We start from the raw sequence: 23,961 nt of genomic DNA, 5'->3' as shown, positions 1-23,961 counted from the left end.
CACGTAACTGTGGGCAGCATCCTGAGCAAACTGATAAATAACCAACTGTCATGTTCGTGCATGCGTGTGTGCTCAGTCACTCAAGTCGTGTCCAAGTCTTTCCGACCCCATGGACTGTAGCCCAGCAGGCTCCTCTCTCCATGGGATTCTCCAGGCAAGAATACTGGAGTGGGTTGCCATGCCTTCCTCCACGGGATCTTCCAACTCAGGGATTGAACCTGCATCTCCTGTGTCCCCTGCATTGCAAGAGGATTCTTTTCCACTGAGCCACCTCGGAAGCCCTGTTGCATTCAAAGGAAAATGTAAAAGGACCACAGATATGTTTCAGAATATCTCTGACACATAGTTATCACAGATTTAAATGGACTTGCCCCTCCAATTTAGCTCACCAACTGAACCAAGAAAAAATAATCGAAGTATAATGTCATGTTTTGAACTGTGGTGTTGGAGAAGACTCTTGAGAGTCCCTTGGACTGCAAGGAGATCCAACTAGTCCACTCTGAAGGAGATCAGCCCTGGGATTTCTTTGGAGGGAATGATGCTAAAGCTGAAACTCCAGTACTTTGGCCACTTCATGCAAAGAGTGGACTCATTGGAAAAGACTCTGATGCTGGGAGGGATTGAGGGCAGGAGGAGAAGGGGATGACAGAGGATGAGATGGCTGGATGCATCACCGACTCGATGGACCGTGAGTCTGAGTGAACTCCGGGAGTTGGTGATGGACAGGGAGGCCTGGCGTGCTGTGATTCATGGGGTCGCAAAGAGTCGGACACGACTGAGCAACTGACCTGAACTGAACTGATAATGTTATGCATAAGGTTCGTTCAGCTTAAAAGATGCAAAAGCAAAGAAATCATAGGAACAGCTGTCCCATTTGAAAACTCTGGTGGCAGCGTGGCTGGGAATGTTTGCAATTTCTTTAACTCTTATGTTTACTTATTTTTTAAATTGGAGTAAAGTTGCTGTACAGTGCTGTGTTAGTTTCTGCTGCTTAACACCATGGATCACCTACATGAATACATATATGCCTCCCTCTTGAGCCTCAGTCACCAGCTCCCACTGAAATTCCTGAATTTTTAAAAGGCCGCCCAAAGTCCCCATATGGATTCCTCCAATGGCTCTAATGCGATATGGAATGAGGTACGGCGTATATTCCACACACATTGTACCCGGGAGGCTTCGTTTCCTTAGCTAGAAGCCCTCTTTTCACTGAAAATTATATGTAAGTAGTCACCCAGCCTCTTTCCGCATATTATGTTTGATAAAATCCGTAACCTTGTAATTTGTCCACTGGATGCAAGTGTATTTATTGAGGGTAGAAATAAGAGTTGGAAGAGAGATGGAAATTACTGCAGTCAACCCAAAGATAAAGGGTCCTGATGTAACTGGAATTTGAATTATTTGAATAATTTGAATATTCATAAGGTGATAGGGCTTTGCTGACAAAGGTCCCTGTAGTCAAAGCTATGGTTTTTTCAGGAGTCATGTACGGATGGGAGAGTTGGACCATAAAGAAGACTGACCACCGAAGAACTGATGCTTTTGAACCCTGGTGTTGGAGAAGACTCTTGAGAGTCTCTTGGACTGCAAGGAGATCCAACCAGTCCATCCTAAAGGAGATCAAGACTGAATGCTCATTGGAAGGACTGATACTGAACCTCCAATACTTTGGCCACGTGATACAAAGAGCCGACTCATTGGAAAAGACCCTGATGCTGGGCAAGATTGGAGGTGGGAGGAGAAAGGGATGACAGAGGATGAGATGGTTGGATGGCAACACCAACTCGATGGACATGAGTTTGAGTGAACTCCAGGAGTTGGTGATGGACAGGGAGGCCTGGGGTGCTGCGATTCATGGGGTCGCAAAGAGTCAGACACGACTGAGCAACTGAACTGAACTGAACTGGAGAAGGGAGGTGACAGAGGATGAGATGGTTGGATGGCATCACCAACTCAATGGACATGAGTTTGAGTAAATTCCGGGAGATGGTGATGGACACAGCAGCCTGGCATGCTTTGGTCCATGTGGTTGCAAAGAGTTGCACACGACTGAGCGACTGAACTATGACAACAAAAGTTCCACCTTCTGGACTTCAAAACCTTCAACTGTGTCCCTAGACCAAGGCCAGCTGGGATGGGAGCGACACAGTGTGGGGTGGAGGGCAGTGAGAGGCCTGTGACCTGTGCTGGAGATCAGGCAGGTGGCCGGAGGGTCCCAGGAGACCTGTTTGCTCCTGGCTCCATGGTGCATTTCAAGGTCAGAAGCAGACTCTGCTCTAGGACTCACTCCCGGGATCGCCACCCCCATCCAGAACATCGGCAGCTCTGCTCAACAACGACTCCCAATCAGGAGTCACCCCAAGGGATTTTTTTTCAGGCCTGTCTGCAGCTGGCAGGACAGGTCTGATGGCCTGTCTGGACCCATGGGCCTGCCCAAGATTGACTGATTTCTGGGGTCCTTACACCCGAGCCTTGGCGGTTCCGCCTTTCCCAACAGGCTGCAGGGCAGACAGAAACCAGTCTTCCAGAGGCTCCTGATCCAAACAGAGGCTTGGCCAAGCCCCCTCTCCTGGGGACAAGGCATTTCCCTGAATCCAAGTTCTGACCGGAGATGCTGTCATTTTGCGTCTCAGGGATGCTCAGCCTAATCAGCGAGAACCCTTCAACAGGAAAACCTCAACAACGAACAGAGATTGAAAACCTGAAACTTGGACTGGAGGGGCCTCCCTGGCAGTCCAGGGGTGAAGATTTTGCCTTCCCGTATGACTCAGGGTCTCTGGGACAACCTAGAGGGGTGGGATGGGGAGGGGGGTGGGAGGGGCGTTCAAGAGGGAGGGGACATTGTGTATAGGTCTCACTGATTCATGCTGATGTTTGGCAGAAAGCAACAAAAGTCTCTAAAGCAATTATCCTTCAATTAAAAACATACATACATTTACAATTAAAAAAAATAAAGTAAAAAGATGTTGCCTTTCAATGGGAGTGGGTGATTCAGTCCCAGGATGGAGAGCTAAGATCCCACCTGTTTCACAGACCAAAAAAAAATAAATAAATAAAGCAGAAAGAGTGTTGTAACAAACCCCATAAAGACTTAAAGACAACAACAGCAACTTGAGATGGGAAACGGCACAGCTGCTGCTGATGCTTCGTCGCTTCAGTCGTGTCCGACTCTGTGCGACCCCATGGAAGGCAGCCCACCAGGCTACCCCGTCCCTGGGATTCTCCTGGCAAGAACACTGGAGCAGGTTGCCATTTCGTTCGGGAAGACCTTAAAAAGCAAGGAATTCGGGGAGAGAAGGCAGACGCAACAGGCCACCTATCGCGTGTGATTCCTCGTACAGAAAATGTCCAAAATGAGGATGTGGCACACGTGTACACCCGTGGCTGATTCAAGTCAATGTATGGCAAAAAAACAACTACAGTACTGTAAAGTCACTAGCCTCCAATTAAAATAAATTAAATAAAAAAAGAAAAAAGAAAACATGTCCAAAATGAGTGAATCCCTGGACCCAGAAAGGAGACAAGGGGTACAGGATAAAAAAAGGGTAACTCAAACCAGGGTTCTGTGACCACCTAGAGGCGTGGGAAAGGCTTGGAGGTGGGCGAGAGGGGATGCGTGTATATCGATGACGGATTCGGGTTGATGTATGGCAGAGACCAGCACAACATTGTCAAGCAGTTATCCTTCAATTAAAAAATAATACATTTAGAACAAAGGGAAAGCAGACTGAGTGGGGGATGACTCCTAGAGGGCATGGGGTTTCGGGAGGGGATATTGAAAACATTCTAGAACTAGACAGAGGTGAGAATGGCACCCCACTCCAGTACTCTTGCCTGGAAAATTCCATGGACGGAGGAGCCTGGTGGGCCGCAGTTCATGGGGTCGCTAGAGTCGGACACGACTGAGCGACTTCACTTTCACTTTTCACTTTCATGCATTGGAGAAGGAAATGGCAACCCACTCCAGTGTTCTTGTCTGGAGAATCCCAGGGACAGGGAAGCCCGGTGGGCTGCCATCTATGGGGTCCCACAGAGTCAGACAGGACTGAATTGACTTAGCAGCAGCAGCAGCAGCAGCAATGTAACAAACTGGTTCAGAATTAAGATGCTCTAGAATGGCTCTCTGCTTTAGTCCCTGGTTGAGGAACTGAAATCCCTCAAACTGCGCCTTGTGCTCAAAAAAATATTTTTTTTAATCAGTTTATTTATTTTAATTGGAGGCTACTTACTTTACAATATTGTAGCAGTTTTTGCTATACATTGACATGAATCAGCCATGGGTGTACATGTGTTCCCTATCCTGAACCCCTTTTCCACCTCCCTCCCCATCCCATATTTTTTTTTTAATAAAAAGGTTCATTGTATGTTAGGTGAATTTCACCCCAGGCTTTTGATACAAATAATTTAACAAAGAAACACATGGGGCTTCCCCGGTGGCTCCATGGTAAAGAATCTGCCTGCCAATGCAGGAGACACGGGTTCGATCCCTGGTCCGGGAGCATCCCACATGAGTCCACACGCCACAGCTATTGAAGATCACACACCCTCAAGCCTGCACTCCACAACAAGATAAGCCACTGCACTGAGAAGCCTGAGCTCCAAAACCCGAGAGGAGCCCTGGGTCTCTGCAACAAAGAAAAGCCTGTGAAACAGCCAAGTGCAGCACAGCCGGAAATTATAATTAAGTAGATGAAGAAATATAAGAAACATCAAACTGAAGTTTAAAGAAAAAAAAAATACCACCAAGCTTTCTAATACCACGAGTATGATGTTACATCCTCGAATGGAGATTTGTGCCAATGGCAAACCCCCACTGGGAGTGCTCACAGGACAGGAGGAGGTCACAGCTGGTGATGATCTGAACCCACCAGCTTAGCCTAGGGATCACAGATTCGGGTGCAGGGAATCTTCTGATAAGCACAGAAGGATCGGACCACTCAGGGGACAGTGCAGTGAGAATTTCTGATCAATAAGAGAACAGTTTCGGCTGTAAGACCTGGCTGGACTGAACTTGATGTGGGGAGGGGGGTGGGGTGTGCCCAAGGCTGACCAGGTAGCCAGGCTCATGGTGGAAGGAGACTGCTGGGGTCTCCTGGGTTTTGGGAGACATGGTCATTTTGTCCACAGAGACCTCATTAAGCCTGCCTGTTGTTCACTCGCTAGGTCATGTCTGGCTCTTTGCGACCCCATGGACTGCAGCGTGCCAGGCCTCCCTCTCTATCACCAACTCCCGAAGTTTACTCAAACTCATGTCCATTGAGTCGGTGATGCCATCCAACCGTCCCATTCTCTGTCATCCCCTTCTCTTCCCACCTTCAATCTTTCCCAGCATCAGCGTCTTTTCAAATGAGTCAGTTCTTCACATCAGGTGACCAAAGTATTGGAGTTTCAGCTTCAGCATCAGTCCTTCCAATGAACACCCAGGACTGATCTCCTTTAGGATGGACTGGTGGGATCTCCTTGCAGTCCAAGGGACTCTCAAGAGTCTCCTCGAACACCACACTTTGAAAGCATCTGGTCTTTCCTGCTTATCTCCTCTCTCTTCAGAGTGGCCACCCCAGCACCACACATGTTTATGAATAAGATGAAGACAGAGCTTCACTGAGTAAGAGGAGACTCTGGTGTAACACAATGGAATCTTCAATTATTTATTGGATTTCTCATTCCTTTATCAACATCAAATGTAAGTAAACAATGCTAAAATGAGCTAGTCGACTCTGAAGCTGAAGCTCCAATACTTCCGCCACCTGATGCAAAGAACTGAGTCATTGGAGAAGACCCCAATGCTGTCAAAGATTGAAGGCGGGAGGAGAAGGGGACAACAGAGGATGAGATGGTTGGATGGCATCACCAACTCAATGCACATGAGTTTGAGTAAACTCTGGGAGATGGTGAAGGACAGGGAGGCCTGGCGTGCTGCAGTCCATGGGGTCGCAAAGAGTCGGACATGACCAAACAACTGAACAATGACATCATTCATTTTTGCTATACATCCCTTTCTCCAAAAGACCGTGTGTAAGTAGGCTCTTGGGTTCTCAGCACGCATCTTGTAAATCCTACTGAGGTTTCCCAGGTCCTCCCAGAAAAAGGAAGTCCTTTGTAGGCAGGATTCTAAGATGACCTCTCTGGCTTCCACCTCCTGGTACCCAAACCTTTGTATGATTCTCTCCTCTTGAGTATGTGCACATGAGCGGGGGTACCTTAGATGTGCTTCTAACCAGTAGGGCATGGAAAAAGTGAAGGGATGTGACTGAGGTCCCCTAGTCAATTGTCTTTGTATGACTCAAAGAGGAGATTGCTGGGGGTGGGCCTGGCCTCATCAGTGGAGCCCGTGGAAACAGACTCCAAGCCTCAGAAGAGGTGCTGGTCTGCTGGCTTTCATGGGATAGTCATGGTGTGGAACCCCTGCAGGGATGGTTGATCCTTAGGAGTGAGGAGCCCATAGCCACAGGTAACTGGATTCTGCCAACATGCTGAGCGAACTCGGAAGGGAATCCCAAGCTTCAGATGGACACAAATCCCAGCCACCGTTTTGCAAACTTGTAAAGGACTGTGAGCAGAGAAGCCAGCTAAGTCGTGTACCAATGCCTGAACTGCAGACTTGTAGATAGCCAGTGGATATTGTTCTAAGCCATTAAATTTAATGTGGTCACTGGATGGATAACTATTAAAACACACACCCACTCGCAAATGTACGTAAAATGGTAATAACACGATTCCATTTAACCGGGATGCAAAGCCAGCAATTCACAGACATAGTGGCCGCCTCCATCAGCAATCACACATAGCTGCTGTTTTAGTCGCTGAGTTATGTCCGACTCTTTGTGACCCCATGGGCTGTAACCTGCCAGGGTCCTCCATCCATGGGATTCTCCAGGCAAGAGTACTGGAGTGGGTTGCCATTCCCTCCTCCGAGGGGTCTTCCCTACCCAGGGATCGAACCTTCATCTCCTGCATTTCAGGCAGTAGCGATGAGTCAAGTCAAGTGGACTTACGATGAATTCTCTGCTTATATTTCAAACAAGCATGCCTGCCTCCCCCCAACCCCAGGACTCCTCCTTTGACTCTGTAACCCTCCCTCTCACCCCCTGGAAATAAAAAAAAATCCCTTTCTGGCTGTGAGCGAGGGAGACCACAGAGTTTTGGTCACTTGCAACCAAAAACCGTCTGTGTGTGTGGCCACAGCAGCTCTCGACACGCGTGACTTCCACCTCCTTGATCGCTGAACTCATCACCTGCACTCACTGGCAGTCAGAAGTTGCTGGAATCCCGTGCGTGTTGCCGAGCATACTGAGTCTGCCTTAGGATATGTACATTACATGATGTGACCCGGAACGCCCAAGAAGACGAATGGTTTTCAACACCCCTTTGGATGAGTCAACCATGGGACATGTGTCAAGACAGTGGAGTGGAAAAACTCTTGGCCCCAACACTCTCTACAGAATATACTTTTGGGTTTTTTCTTATTGTTCTCAGCGCTAAAACAGGATCCTGGGCTTCCCTGGTGGCTCAGTGGTAAAGAATCCAACTGCCAGTGCAGGAGGATTCAGTCCTTGGGTGGGGATGATCCCCTGGAGGAGGAAATGGCAACCCACTCCAGTCTTCTTGCCTGGAGAATCCCATGGACAGAGCAGCCTGGCGGGCTGCAGTCCATGGGGTGGCAAAGAGTCAGACTCAACTGAGTGACTGAAAACAACACCAGGTATAGGGTTGAACACACAGGACAACCTCCCACCTAGAACAAGGACTGTCAAGTCCCAGTGACTTTGTTTTCCAGAGGACACAGGGTGCGGTGTGGACATGTTTCTGGTTGTCACAGCTGTGGGCGTTGCTCCTGGCATCCAGTGGGTAGATGCCAGGGATGCAAATGAATATCCCACAATGCACTGTGTGCCAAGAATGATACGGGCCCAGGCGTCATCCATGCCAAGGTTGGAGAATCCTACTCTCGGGCCAACCCTTTGTCTTACTAATTCTTAAAGGCTTTTTCTTGACCAGCAGTCGTCAACAAGGGGTGACTCCGCAGCCCTTTCCCAACGCCCCACCCACGGAGACAGTGGTGATATCCAGAGTCATTGTGGTTGTCACAAGAGGGCTTATGCCCTTAGCACCTCCTGGAAGGTGTCCAAGGATGAGACGAAACATCCGACAATGCGCAAGACCCATTCCACGACAAAGAACTCCCCAGCCCCACAGGTCAACTGCACTCAGGCTGGACAGAGGCAGACAAGCTCACCAAAGGACAACTGTTCTTTCTTTTTAATGATCCAAAAAACGGCACTTTTCCTGATGGAATCACATAACTGGCCTTTCTAAGGTCGGGACAGGCCTTTCGGTTTGAATATCAGCTTGGGCCCTTATGACCCCTCAGTCTATTTGAGTAAAGAATGCTCTGCCTTTAAGGAGTACACTTTGGGGGCAGGGGTCAGAAGCTGTTCACGTCTGGGCACAGGGTTCAAGGGCGACAGCTGTTCTCCCCAGTTTTTCTGGCCACATTTAGTTTTCTGAGCATTTTCACCTTATCACAAAGCTTAGGGACTACAGAAAAGTCACGAGGTTGTACGCAGTAAAAGCGGCTTCTAAGTGTATATAGGAGCATAGGAGGGCACAGTAAGTGAGAAAAAGCCCACCTAGCACAAACACCATCTGATGTTCATAGTCACCACGGGCTAAAAGGGACCTGCCGGCACTTGCAATTCCTGGTCCACAGTCCCGAAATGCCCAGGTGGGTTTCAGAACTCAGAACTGTTTGGATTTGACAAGGTCACGGCTCTTATTAAAAAAAAAGTAAAAACTAATTTGTTAAAATGATTCAAAGAATCCCGCCCCCCTTCAGAGCCGAACTGTCTTCAGGACAGTTTATGGCAATCATAACACTGAGAGTAGTTTTCCACAATGAAGCATTCATCTTCACACCATTAACACCATTTAACAACAAGGAAAGGCTGTAACTGGGTGAGAAGATCCTGACCGAACATTATGGTGATCATTTCAGAATAGATACAGTATATCAAATCCTTATGCTGTACATCAGAACCGTATACAATGTTAGAGGTCAATGATACGTGAGTCAAACTGAAATTATCTATCTAAATTGTCATTTCATAAAGACAGCATATATATGTAAATATAGACATATATTTATTCACCATTGCCTTCATATAACCTGGAGAAGGAGATGGCAACCCACTCCAGCAATCTTGCCTGGGGAATTCCACGGACAGAGGAACCTGGCAGGCTACAGTTCATGGGGTTGCCAAGAGTCAGGCATGACTGAGCATCTATGACTCACTCACCTTCATATATAGAGATATATTAAATCTATATATGTATATATTGACCATTACCTTCACATAGAGAAATGCAACGTATCTATAGATGTATACTTTCCTGGTGGCTCAGATGGTAAAGAATGTGTCTGCAATGCAAGAGACCCAGGTTCAGTCGCTGGGTCGGGAAGATCCCCTGGAGAAGGGAATGGCAACCCACTCCAGTATTCTTGCCTGGAGAATCCCATGGACAGAGGACCTGGCAGGCTACAGTCTGTGGGGTAGCAAAGAGTTGGACACAACTGAGCGACTAATGCTACTTATTATTTAGAATTGTATATTCACCATTACCTTCCTATACACAGATTATCTATATATATATATATATATTCACCATTATCTTCATATATAAATAGATATAATGTATCCATATACGTATATATTCACCACTACCTTCATATATATAGATATATCTATATATATTCACCATTACCTTCACATATATAGAGATGTAATGCATCTATATATATATATATATTCACCAGTACCTTTATATACATGCTATGCTATGCTAAGTCACTTCAGTCATGTCCGACTCTGTGCGACCCCATAGACGGCAGCCCACCAGGCTCCCCCGTCCCTGGGATTCTCCAGGCAAGAACACTGGAGTGGGTTGCCATTTCCTTCTCCAATGCAGGAAAGTGAAAAGCGAAAGGGAAGTCGCTCAGTCGTGTCCGACTCTTAGTGACCCCATGGACTGCAGCCCACCAGGCTCCTCCATCCATGGGATTTTCCAGGCAAGAGTACTGGAGTGGGGTGCCATTGCCTTCTCTGTTTATATACATAAATATATCTATATACTATATATAGTCACCATTACCATCACATATATAGATATAATGTATCTATATATGTATATATTCACCATTACCATCAAATATAGATACAATATATCTATATACTATATATATTCACAATTACCATTACATATATAGATGTAATGTATCTATATATGTATATATTCACCATTACCATGACATATATAGATAAAATATATCTATTTATTCACTATTAACTTTAGATATACAGATACAATATATCTTCAAATATATCACGTAATCCACATACTTTTTTATTTTTGGCCATACCACACAGCTTGTGGGATCTCTGATCCCCAACCAGGGAACTGGGGGAACACTTGCCCCCCTACAGTGCAAGTGGGCAGTCTTAACCACCGGCCTACCAGGGAAGTCTCAGCGTATAACTTCAGTGAAGTTTTGGACTACACCCCGCCATCACACATATTAATAGTTCTGCAGTCATAAACACAAGGGCTCTTGGCACTCTCTCAGGTAAAGAAAGAGTACTCAGCGCGACATCAGTTTCACATTCCTGGATTCAGATCTAGCGTTGCTGCCAAAGAAGCTGTCAAAACACTGGGCTTCCTAGTCTTTGCCTTTTCTGCCTGATTACAGACAAAGGGCTGGAAATGGGAGAGCAGGGCTTGGAGAGAAGAAGGTGAAGAAGGCAGGTGCTGGCCAGGCCCGCCTATGCTGAAGAGCATCCTGGCCAGTCCCGAGAACTGATGCAAATCCAGGCTTTCCTTCTCTGTGACGGAGGTGGCAGGCAGGGGCCCAAGAAACCCTGGCCCAGTGACTCAGCTAGGGCAAGCCGGGACAGCCTCCAGCACAAACAATGAGCTTCCAGGGAACCTGGAGAAGTCCTGCGAACAACACGCCAGGGCCGTCTTCCCGCTTGTATCATATACCCTGGGTGCTACTTCCTGTCTCCAGTTCAGAAGGTCTAAAGAGGGGATGCCGTGCCTCCCCGAGAAGGCTTCAGCAGTGTCTGGAGATAATTATCGGACCGGGGCGGAGGTATTCAATGCTGTCTCTAAGTGGGAGGTTCTAAATATCTAACAGGGCACAGGACACCCCCATATCAAAGGGACATGTGGCCCCAAACATCATCAGTGCTCACGCTGACGACCCCTGCTCTCCCCCGAAGCTCTGCCTGACGCATTTCAGTGTTTTATGAAGAAGAGTTGATGTACAATGCTGTGTTGATTTCAGGAGTATTGCATAGTGATCCAGGGTTCTTGCAGATTACTTTCTGCTATAGGTTATTACAATGGCCCATTTAATAACCTATAATAGGTTATTATAATGGCCATAATTCCCTGTGCTATACAGTAAATCCTTGTTGTTTATCTATTTCATATATAGTAGTGTGTCTCCACAAATTCTATATCCCTAATTTGAAATTCTATACCCCTAATTTGTCCCTGCCTATGTCTCTCTCCCCTTTATTTGCTAACTCACCTCAGTCATGTCCAACTCTTTTCTACCCTATGGATAGTAGGCTGCCGGTCTCCCCTGTCCACAGGGATTCTCCAGTCAAGAATCCTGGAGTAGGTTGCCGTGCCCTGCTCCAGGGGGTTTTCCCAACCCATGTCTTTTATGTCTCCTGCATTGGCAGGCGGGTCCTTTACCACTAGCTTCCTTGGTGGCTCAGCTGGTGAAGAAGCTGCCCGCAATGCGGGAGACCCAGGTTCCATCCCTGGGTTGGGAAGATCCTCTGGAGAAGGAAACGGCCACCCGCTCCAGTCTTCTTCCTTGGAGAATTCCATGAACAGGGGAGCCTGGCGGGCTACAGTCCACGGGGTCACAAAGAGTCGGACACGACTGAGCGACTCACACAACAACACGTCTCTCTCCCCTTGAGTAACAGTTTGTGATGTGTCTATTTCTGTTTTGTATACATGTTCATTTGTATTATTTTCAAGATGCCACATACAAGCGATATACAGTATTTGTCTTTCTCTGACTTATCACTAAAGAGTAAGACCCTCTAGGTCCATCCATGCTTTTGCAAATGGCAACATTTTACTCTCTATTTATGCCTGAGTAATATTCTGTTGGGTATATGGACCTCATATTCTTAATCTAATTGTCTGTTGGTGGGCACTGGGGGTTGCTTCCACGTTTTGGGTATTGCAAATAGTGCCTGATGAAGCTGAACCTCCAATCCTTTGGCCACCTGATGTAAAGAACTGACTCATTGGAAAAGACCCTGATGCTGGGAAAGATTGAAGGCGGGAGGAGAAGGGGATGACAGAGGATGAGATGGCTGGATGGCATCACCGATTCAATACACACGAGTCTGAGTTACTGTAAAGGAGAGCCCCCAGCCCCCGGCCAAACTCTCCATCCTTCTGTAGGCAAGAAAACCCCTCTCCTGGAAACACAAAGAGGAACACTGACTCTGGGAACCATCTGGTGTGACCTGGGGGCTTTCAACCAGAGTTGAGAGTCAATGGGACTTCCCTGGTGGTCTGGTGGCTAAGACTCCATGCTCCCAAAGCAGGGGACCCAGGTTCCTCCCTGGTCAAGGGAACTAGATTCCACGTGCCACGACTAAAGATCCTGCATGCTGCAACTGAGCCCCAACGAAGCCAAATACGTAAATAAGAATGTTCAATAAAAAAAAAAAAAAAAAAAGGAAAACAGCAAATCCAGCTGCTGCTCTAGCTGAGCCCAGCGCTGCGTCCTTCCCGGTCCTTCCTGTTCTCGACGAGTGTTGAATGACCACTGACCTCAGCTCTTGCAGTCTTTTACCAGGTTTTTTGTTTTCTGTCTTGGACAATCTCAGAGGTGAGGCTGCACCTGTGTTTCATCATCACTCCCTCTTTTATTACCTGGATCCCGGGGTGCCAGGTGAGAGCTTGCTGAGTCAGTGACCGAGTTTTTCAGGGCTAACACCCAAACAAGGCAGGCAGTTTAAGCAGAAGACAGGAGCCCGACAAAACGGCGGAGGTGGTGACGGGGTCTTGAGAACACGGCTTGCAGTTTTTACCCGCAAGCTTTTTTTTATTTATTATTTTATTTTTAAGATCTTTTTTTTGGATGTGGACCATTTTAAAGTCTTTACTGAATTTGTTTTTTTTTTTTTTTTTTTTTTTTGCCGAGAGGCCTATGGGAACTTAGTTCCCTGACCAGGGATCTAACCTTCAGCCCCCTGAACTGGAAGGTGAACTCTTAACCATCGGATCACCAGGGAAGTCCCTACTCACCATCTTTAAAATTTTTTTAAATTTATTTTTTATTAAAAAAAAATTCTACCAGTTTATTGCTTCCAACCCATCTCCCTCCACCCTCGTGCATTCATGCTCGGGCATGTAACCCCATGGACTGCAGCCCTCCAGGCTCCTCTGTTCATGGACTTTTCCAGGCAGGAATACTGGAGTGGGGTTGCCATTTCCTTCTCCGATTTATTTTTCATTGGAAGATAACTGGTTTACGATGTTGTGTTGGTTTCTGCCACATATCAACATGAATCAGTCACAGGTATACATGTGTCCCCTCCCTCTTGAACCTCCCTCCCACCTCCCACCCCATCCCATCCCTCGAGGTCAGCCCAGACCACCAGGCTTGAGTTCCCAGCACCATACACCAATTCCCACTGGGTACCTATTTTCCACTTGGTAGTGTATGAGTTTCAGCACACCTCTCTCCATCTGTCCATCCTATTCCTTTCCAGAGACCACAGTCTATTCTCCATTGGTGCTATGCAAATAGGGTCATCAGTACCATCTTTCTAGGTTCCATATATGTGTGCTATTATTTGCTTTTTCTCCTTCTGACTTACTTCACTCTGTATAACAGGCTCTAGGTTCATCTACCTCATCACAATTGACTCAAATGTGCTCCTTTTCATGGCTGAGTAATATTCTGCTGTGCATGTGTACCACGATTTGTTTACCCACCCATCTGTCGATGGGCATCTAGGTTGCTTCTATGTCCTAGCTACTGTGAATTCCCTGGTGGCTCAGACGGTAAAGCGTCCGCCTAGACCCAGGTTTGATCCCTGGGTGGGGAAGATCCCCTGGAGAAGGAAATAGCAACCCACCCCAGTACTCTTGCCTGGAAAATCCCATGGATGGAGGAGCCTGGTGGGATACAGTCCATGGGGTCGCAAAGAGTCAGACACGACTGAGCAACTTCACTTCTTCTTCCTAGCTACTGTAAACAGTGTTTTCAGAAACACTGCCTACCCATAATCTTTTAAAGACAGTTTCTGGAGAAGGAAATGGCAACCCAAAGTCCACGGGGTGGGAAAGAATAGGACACGACTGACAAAAAAATAAGAAAAGAAAGAGGAAAAAAACAGAGAGAGAAAAACAATAAAGACAGTTTCATTCAACCTTTTAAGGGATACCTGACAGATACTGTTTACCCTTTAAATACAAATAGAGGGACACATTTTTCTCTCTCTCTTCTTTTATGTCTGGAAGCTTTTACACTTCTGAGTCCTGATAGCATCAGTTGTTACACTTACAATCTCATTATAAATGAATATGGGGCAATATCTCAGTTGGCAAATAGGAATGTCCCTGCAAACACCAATTCACAGGAATAATCTCTCGGGTATCCTCATGTGGTTAGTGAACACACACAGTGCCGATGGCAAATAACCATGACACAGAGGAATCTTTCCAGAAAACAGCCTCACCATTTTTAGTGACATCATCTTAGATGACAATCATTTCTATCAGTGCCTCCAATTCAGTGTGCAAGGGACAGCAGAAAGGAAAAAAACTGGGGTAGACAGAAAATATGTGACCCTCAGATAAGAAGAAGAGCAAGCAAGAAGTGGACATCTTAATTCATTCTGATTATTTGCTGATAAGAGAAACATGAAGCCTCAGGTTGAATGGGGTTTACATGCATTTCTTAGCCTCTATCGCTGGGAGAAAAAAATCACATATTTTGTTGGTTCATAATAAGTAGGTTAGGTGTGGCATTCACTGCAAAGGATACATTGTCCCAAATGCTGATTTTCTGTACTTGATAGACATGCACAGAATAAAATGGTTGATTTCTGAACTGCAAATGCATTCCCGGTTTAACCCAGCTCCTTTATAAAGACAGACGACACAGCCAAACCCTGGAATAATAAACAGCACAGCCAAAAACACACCCATTGCAGCCACAAAGAACCCAAGACACAACTGTCCTGAGGACGCATTGATCGATGTGCAAGCCTCTCAGTTAGGAAACGTGGTTCTTTGCCATTTTTCAGGACACAGATTCAAGTGGTTCATGACAGACTTATCCATATATTTAAGAAAGAAAACACAGATGCAAAGTGGAAAAAAAAACGGCGGGGGTGGGGAGGAGAAAATAGTGGACCTGCTATTCATTCTGCCTCCAAATTGTTTTGGAAAAAGCAAGCAGTTGCTTTTCCAAAGCAAGCTGAGAATGACATCAGTCTTTCACAGAAGCCGTTTCAGGGCACATGCGTCTTATTCATATTCCTTGTATCGAACTCAGAAGCAATGGTTCTGATATTATGGTTGGCAAGGCTAATTGCTTACATTTCTGTCTTGAGACAAGCTATAGCAGAAAATGCACCTCTCTGCTCACTTCCTCTTAAGAGTTCCTCCTCTCCACTACTCTTTTTTTTTTTAAACTTTAAAAAATTATTTATTTGTCCATGCCAAAAGATACGTGGACTATTAGTTCCCTGACCAGGGATTGAACTCACTCCCCTTGCCTTGGAAGCACGGAATCTCAACCACTGAACCACCAGGACGTCCCATCACTATTCCTTTTACCAAACTCGTGTTTTGGGCTTTCATCCAGAAAGACCAAAAGACTATCTGGCAATTGATTCCCTCTCGTACGAGACCTCCTTGTTTCAGAGCAAACGAACAAATGACTACATATCAGATAAACGGCTGTGTGTGGCTTTGCAGGTTTGGCCAAAAGCTAACAGTCTTTTCTTTGCACGGTAACGCTTTCTTTTTCTGCATGGTTCAGAAATCTCTGTCTCAGCCTTCGGCCACCTGATGCAAAGAGCCGACTCACTGAAAAAGACCCTGATGCTGGGAAAGATTGAGGGCAAAAGGAGAAGGGGGCGGCAGAGGACGAGATGGTTAGCATCACCGACTCGGCGGACAAGAGCTTGAGCAAACTCCGGGAGTCAGTAGAAGACAGAGGAGCCTGGTGTGCTGCCGTCCACGGGTCACAAAGAGTCAGAGACAATTTAGCAACCGAACAACAACACCGAGCCCTTCAACTTAATCAAGTCGTGACTTGTAGGCTATCTCACTATCCTATAAAAGGAACAAAACAGGAACCTGTAGACGCCGCCCTTTGAAGCTCTGTGCTAAAGTTCCTATTGCCAGGAGCCGTTTACTATCATTTATCTGAATCCCTTGGCAGTAGAAGGGGAAAAAAAAAAAAAATGAATGCAACTCACCAAGCCATTCACGGTGAAACAGACAAGGTGCCCGGACTTGATCGCAGGACCTCACACAGCTTCTCCGACTGACCACACAGGATGACACCCTGGGCCCTCTGCCTGCCTGGCTTCTGAAGAGTCACTGCACGGCCCCGGGGCAGTTATAGGGAACCATCACCCGGTTGTAAAGTCATCCCTGGACAACCGGTGAATCTCTCATAAAAAAGTTACCTAGGGCCCACGCCTGCATCTCTCCACATGTCTGTCCCTGACTGCTGAGTGCCTCATGCATAAATCAGAAGGGGAGCTGGGCTTGCTGACCTCAATTGTTATGCCACGGGGGAGGAAGGAATCAAAGGGACATGACGGTCATCTCGGAGGACGTTTAGGCAGAGCACTTCGGAGGTGCGCTAGGGCTGGCCCATGGCCGACAGGCACACCGGGGTGTGAGTGGGGAAGGGGCGTGTGGAAAGGCAGGGGGGTGGGGGCACGTGCGGGGACCACTGATCACACGGTGGTCCCCAGTGGGGGGGCGGTGACGGGTGAGGGCGGGCACACCGCATGCTCTGAGCACAGTGTGCAGGAAACCATTCCCGCCTCCCTGCCCATCGCCCCCACAAGCTGCACACAGAGCCCCGAGGAATGCATTTCTCACCGCCACTCTGGGCGAGGACGCTGAGCCAGGTCACCCACCCGCCCACCCCCCCAGTCTCGTGGGCAGGGTGCAAAACAGCAGAGAGGAAGTGAGCCGGGGATGCCCCTGCCCACACGTCTGGGGGACGTCTCTACCCATCAAAGGATAACTCGCCCCTGTGACTCTCTGAGGGCTTCCCTGGTGGCTCAGGGGTAAAGAACCTGCCTGCCAGTGCTGGAGATGCCAGAGACTCAGGTTGCCTCCCTGGGTGGGGAAGATCCCCTGGAGGAGGGCATGGCAACCCACTCCAGTATTCCTGCCTGGAGAGTCCCACGGACAGAGAAGCCTGGCGGGCTGCAGCCCATGGGGTCGCAAAGAGTCAGACACGACTGAAGCAACTTAGCACTCCTGTCTCTTTTATTTATTTGGCTGTGCCAAGTCTTCCTTGAGACACACGGGAGCATCCACCTTAGTCACTGTCTAGTGGGATGTAGTTCCCTGACCAGGGATTGAAGCCAGGCCTCCCGCATTGGGAGCATGGAGTCTTAGCCACAGGACCCCCAGGGAAGTTCACACCCTGTCTCTCTGACCAAGTCCCCTCCTGTCATCATTTTCTTTTGTTTAGGTTTAAAAAAAAAAAAAGACTCACTCCGTCTTTGTTTTCATGATTCCCCAGTTTTAATTGTTTTGCATGCCCCGGGCATTTGGCAGGTTCTCCTATAATTAATACATAATGCAGCGGCTGTTGACACATTTCCCATTCTTTATGGAAACCCAGGGATGATAGTAAGGTGAAACCTGAACAAAAAGACTTGAGCCTGAGTAAGCATGACCTGGGGGGAGCTTCTCCAGGGGCTCAGTGGGCAAGAATCCGCTTGCAATGCAGGAGATGTGGGTTCCATCCCTGGGTGGGGAAGATCCCCTGGAGGAGGGCATGGCAACCCACTCCAGTATCTCTTGCCTGGAGAATCCCATGGATAGAGGAGCCTGGTGGGCTACCGTCTACGGAGTCGCAGAGTCAGACAGGACTGAATGGACTTAGCATGCACGCAGGCGTGACCCAGACATGATCCAAAGGTGACCTCTGGTCTTGGGGTTGGGTGGGGGTGGGGATATCTACAAAACTTACTCGTCGGAGAGATGGTTCAAAGCTTGGCGTGGAGGTCACGATTCCAGCACACCCTGGGATGCTTGTGGTCGCAGACTGCTGTACCAGTGGCTTTAGATTCTAAAACTCCTGGCTTAATTCCGGGGTAAGTCAGTTAGCTGTCCATTAAGGCGTGGTCTTAGTGGTCCGGAGACTTGGAGACAATGAAGAAGGAGCCTCTGGTGTCCTTATGGATCATTCCCTACCCTTCTAGCTGCTCTTGGGTCTCTTCCAGGAAGGAATACAAAGGGACAAGGTCAAAGGACAGACTACACCCCTACGACCCCTACTGCCCAGAGATGGCTCCGGGCCTCTGGAAGCTGACCCGCCCTCAGCAGCGCCTTGGGACAAGTTCCTGGGACCTGTCCCAGCAGATTTCCTTCCCAGGGGCAACTCCAGAGCCTGAGGGGTGGTTCCCTCTCAGCTGGAGTCTCTCCCACCCCCAGGAGCAGAAATCCCAATGGCTGCAAGACCTTGGCTCTGCCCGTCACCACGAGTCACCCAAGGTCAGCATCTCCAAGCACCCAGGCCAATCCAGGTTTTACGGGCATACCACCCTGCCTGGTCCCTCAGGCAGGGATCAGCTCCTCAGGGTCCCAGATCTTCAGCCTGAGGTCTCACCCTCTCTAAGGGGCCTCTCTGAGTCCTCACAGGGCAGGAGTGAAGCAAGAAGACTCACTCCCATTCTCATACACACTAGGAGAGTCAGTTCAGTTCAGTCACTTGGTCACGTCTGACTCTTTGTGACCCCATGGACTTCAGGATGCCAGGCCTCCCTGTCGATCACCAACTACCGGAGCTTGCTCAAACTCATGTTCATTGAGTTGGTGATGCCATCCAACCATCTCATCCTCTGTCATCCCCTTCTCCTGCCTTCAATCTTTCTCGGCATCAGGGTCTTTTCCAGTGAGTCAGTTCTTCACATTTGGTGACCAAAATATTGGAGTTTCAGCTTCAACATCAATCCTTCCAATGTATATTCAGGACTGATTTCCTTTAGGATGGACTAGTTGGATCTCTTTGCAGTCCAACAGACTCTAAAGAGTCGTCTCCAACACAGCTCAAAAGCATCAATTCTTTGGTGCTCAGCTTTCTTTACAGTCCAACTCTCACATTCAGACATGACTACTGGAAAAACACTCCAGGAGAGGCAGGATTCTAATCCCAAAGAAAGCTGTTGTCTTGCCTTTTAAAAAAAAAATTTATTTATTTATTTTCAGATCATATCAGATCAGATCAGTCGCTCAGTCGTGTCTGACTCTTTGCGACCCCATGAATCGCAGCACGCCAGGCCTCCCTGTCCATCACCAACTCCTGGAGTTCACTCAGACTCATGTCCATCGAGTCAGTGATGCCATCCAACCATCTCATCCTCTGCGTCCCCTTCTCCTCTTGCCCACAGTCCCTCCCAGCATCAGACTCTTTTCCAATGAGTCAACTCTTCGCATGAGGTGGCCAAAGTACTGGAGTTTCAGCTTTAGCATCATTCCTTCCAAAGAAATCCTAGGGCTGATCTCCTTCAGAATGGACTGGTTGGATCTCCTTGCAGTCCAAGGGACTCTCAAGAGTCTTCTCCAATACCACAGTTCAAAAGCATCAATTCTTCGGCACTCAGCCTTCTTCACAGTCCAACTCTCACATCCATACATGACCACAGGAAAAACCATAACCTTGACTAGACGAACCTTTGTTGGCAAAGTACTGTCTCTGCTTTTGAATATGCTATCTAGGTTGGTCATAACTTTCCTTCCAAGGAGTACGCGTCTTTTAATTTCATGGCTGCAGTCACCATCTGCAGTGATTTTGGAGCCCAGAAAAATAAAGTCTGACACTGTTCCACTGTTTCCCCATCTACTTCCCATGAAGTGATGGGACCAGATGCCATGATCTTCATTTTCTGAATGTTGAGCTTTAAGCCAACTTTTTCACTCTCCTCTTTCACTTTCATCAAGAGGCTTTTGAGTTCCTCTTCATTTTCTGCCATAAGGGTGGTGTCATCTTCATATCTGAGGTTATTGATATTTCTCCCGGCAATCTTGATTCCAGTTTGTGTTTCTTCCAGTCCAGTGTTTCTCATGATGTACTCTGCACAGAAGTTAAATAAGCAGGGTGACGGTATACAGCCTTGACGAATTCCTTTTCCTATTTGGAACCAGTCTGTTGTTCCATGTCCAGTTCTAACTGTTGCTTCCTGACCTGCTTACAGGTTTCTCAAGAGGCAGATCAGGTGGTCTGGTATTCCCATCTCTTTCAGAATTTTCCACAGTTTATTGTGATCCACACAGTCAAAGGCTTTGGCATAGTCAATAAAGCAGAAATAGATGTTTTTCTGGAACTCTCTTGCTTTTTCCATGATCCAGCAGATGTTAGCAATTTGATCTCTGGTTGCTCTGCCTTTTCTAAAACCAGCTTGAACATCAAGAAGTTCACGGTTCACATATTGCTGAAGCCTGGCTTGGAGAATTTTGAGCATGACTTTACTAGCGTGTGAGATGAGTACAATTGTGTGGTAGTTTGAGCATTCTTTGGCATTGCCTTTCTTTGGGATTGGAATGCAAACTGTCCTTTTCCAGTCCTGTGACTACTGCTGAGTTGTCCAAATTTGCTGGCATATTGAGTGCAGCACTTTCACAGCATCATCTTTCAGGATTTGGAATAGCTCAACTGGAATTCCATCACCTCCACTAGCTTTGTTCATAGTGATGCTTTCTAAGGCCCACTTGACTTCACATTCCAGGATGTCTGGCTCTAGGTGAGTGATCACACCAACGTGATTATCTTGGTCATGAAGATCTTTTTTGTACAGTTCTTCTGTGTATTTTTGCCATCTCTTCTTAATATCTTCTGCTTCTGTTAGGTCCATACCATTTCTGTCCTTTATCAAGCCCATCTTTGCATGAAATGTTCCTTTGGTATCTCTGATTTTCTTGAAGAGATCTCTAGTCTTTCCCATTCTGTTGTTTTCCTCTATTTCTTTGCATTGATCACTGAAGAAGGTTTTCTTATCTCTCCTTGCTATTCTTTGGAACTCTGCATTCAGATGTTTATATCTTTCCTTTTCTCCTTTGCTTTTCGCTTCTCTTCTTTTCACAGCTATTTGGAAGGCCTCCTCAGACAGCCATTTTGCTTTTTTGCATTTCTTTTCCATGGGGACGGTCTTGATCCCTGTCTCCTGTACACTGTCACGAACCTCATTCCATAGTTCATCAGGCACTCTATCTATCAGATCTAGGCCCTTAAATCTATTTCTCACTTCCACTGTATAATCATAAGGGATTTGATTTAGGTCATACCTGAATGGTCTAGTGGTTTTCCCTACTTTCTTCAATTTAAGTCTGAATTTGGCAATAAGGAGTTCATGGTCTGAACCATGGTCAGCTCCCAGTCTTGTTTTTGTTGACTGTATAGAGCTTCTCCATCTTTGGCTGCAAAGAATATAATCAATCTGATTTCGGTGTTGACCACCTGGTGATGTCCATGTGTAGAGTCTTCTCTTGTGTTGTTGGAAGAGGGTGTTTGTTATGACCAATGCATTTTCTTGGCAAAACTCTATCAGTCTTTGCCCTGCTTCATTCCGTATTCCAAGGCCAAATTTGCCTGTTACTCCAGGTGTTTCTTAACTTCCTACTTTTGCATTCCAGTCCCCTATAATGAAAAGGACATCTTTTTTGGGTGTTAGTTCTAAAAGGTCTTGTAGGTCTTCATAGAACCATTCAACTTCAGCTTCTTCACCATTACTGGTTGGGGCATAGACTTGGATTACTGTGATATTGAATGGTTTGCCTTGGAAACGAACAGAGATCATTCTGTCGTTTTTGAGATTGCATCCAAGTACTGCATTTCGGACTCTTTTGTTGACCATGATGGCTACTCCATTTCTTCTGAGGGATTCCTGCCCGCAGTAGTAGATATAATGGTCATCTGAGTTAAATTCACCCATTCCAGTCCATTTCAGTTCGCTGATTCCTAGAATGTCGACATTCACTCTTGCCATCTCTTTATTTTCAGTGGAGGCTAATTAGTTTACAACATTGTGGTGGTTTCTGCCCTACATTGACATGAATCAGCTATGGGTGTACAACCCAGCAGTCCCACTGCTGGGCATACACAGTGAGGAGAGCAGAACTGAAAGAGACACGCGTACCCCAGTGTTCATCGCAGCCCTGTTTACAATAGCTATGCTCTTCTTTTCTGTTCCTGCTGCCAGAACACAGAGCCCATGGAGGTTTCGGCTGCCTGCATTAACTATTCCTCCAGGACTTAATTTTTTTTTTTTTTTTGCCCCTCAGCCAGCCCTTGTGAGTGAAGTCGCTCAGTCGTGTCTGACTCTTTGCGACCCGATGTACTGTAGCCCGCCAGGCTCCTCTGTCCATGGGATTCTCCAGGCAAGAATACTGGAGTAGGTTGCCATTTCCTTCTCCAGGGGATTTTCCCGACCCAGGGATCAAACCCAGGTCTCCCGCATTGCAGGCAGACACTTTACCCTCTGAGCCCTTACTACCCTGCTATCATAAACATTCCCTCCGCGTCCCAAGGATTTATGTTACTGAAGGGAAGGCAGACTTGAAGTCAGGCCCCAGGCTAATCATGTGACGAGCCTGGAGCAGTGGTTGGCTTTTGTCCTGCATTCAAGGCAAGGTTCCTCACCAGATAGAGAAGCAGGGTGCAGTGCATGGAACGTAAATCGAGGCTCCTTTGGGGCCAGTTTTTTTGGGGGGAGGGGCTTCCCTGCTAGCTCAGACAATAAAGAATCTGCCTGCTAATGGAGGAGACCTGGGTATAATTCCGGGGTCCGGAAGATCCACTCTTCCCACTCCAGGATTCTTGCCTGGAGAATTCCCATGGACAGAGGAGCCTGGTGGGCTATGGTCCATGGGGTCACAGAGAGTCAGACACGACTGAGCAACTGACCCTTGGGCCAGTTTTAGAGACTCAAGTGAAAAGACTGCACCTGAGCTATGTAAGCCACTGCACTCTGAGGTCAGGAAGAGCAGAGGCTTTGTGTTCTTCACCCTTGCAGGGAATGCCCTGGTGGTCCAGGAGTCCGCTCCATGTCCCAAAGGTAAGGGATGCGAGTTCGATCCCCAGTCGGGGAACTAAGATCCCACATGCCAGGCACCCTCCAACCGCCGCCCCCTCACCCCCTGACCCCTGCAGAACGGAAACCCTTGGAGAGTTTTCGACACCTGTCTCACTACACTGGTCACCAAGGGAACCCTCAAGCTAAAACCGGACATGCCTTCCCGCTTGGGACTCTGCAGAAGAGTCCAGCGGACAAACAGCTGGTGGAGAATCCCAGCGGAGGGCAGTCAGTCCAAGACTGGCAAGTGGAGACTCATTCTCCAAGACCGAACTGAGGCTTGGCCCTGAGGGTGTTGAGTGGGGGGACTGACATCCCAGGGCAAATCAGGCAGCTGGGACGAGGGCGACCGGACACTTGTGGGAGGCTCCTCTCTTGAGCCGGACGGGGGCCTGGAAGCTCAGGATCCACTGGGCGGCTGCCTTATGATCATCTGCAATCAGCATCTATTCTCTCTGTATGCATGGGACCAAGTGGGCACATTCCCGGGGTACGGGTCCTGCTGTGAATTTCAGGATGGGCTCAGCTACTCTCCGGCAAGCCACCGCCACCTCCAAAAGCCCAGGAATGTTCACTAGTACATATA

The 23,961-nt window shown here is 47.5% G+C and overlaps 1 protein-coding gene across 3 annotated transcripts in view; it reads right to left on the bottom strand.

Annotated features, from left to right (window-relative positions):
* The window catches only part of STS (steroid sulfatase), a 163,315-nt gene that overhangs the window by 120,671 nt on the left and 18,683 nt on the right, over positions 1 to 23,961 (bottom strand). The window contains 1 exon segment of one of the 3 annotated variants that reach the window (NM_001075394.2): positions 18,278 to 18,506. The exons of the other annotated variants lie outside the window; for them this stretch is intronic. The gene's annotated coding sequence lies outside the window, so the exon portion shown is untranslated. 3 annotated transcript variants of the gene reach the window in all.

Source organism: Bos taurus, chromosome Y (genome assembly GCF_002263795.3).
Source record: "Bos taurus isolate L1 Dominette 01449 registration number 42190680 breed Hereford chromosome Y, ARS-UCD2.0, whole genome shotgun sequence".
Taxonomy (NCBI): domain Eukaryota; kingdom Metazoa; phylum Chordata; class Mammalia; order Artiodactyla; family Bovidae; genus Bos; species Bos taurus.
The sequence above is the reverse complement of the archived record's forward strand: the minus strand, read 5'-3'. Positions and strand labels throughout refer to the sequence as shown.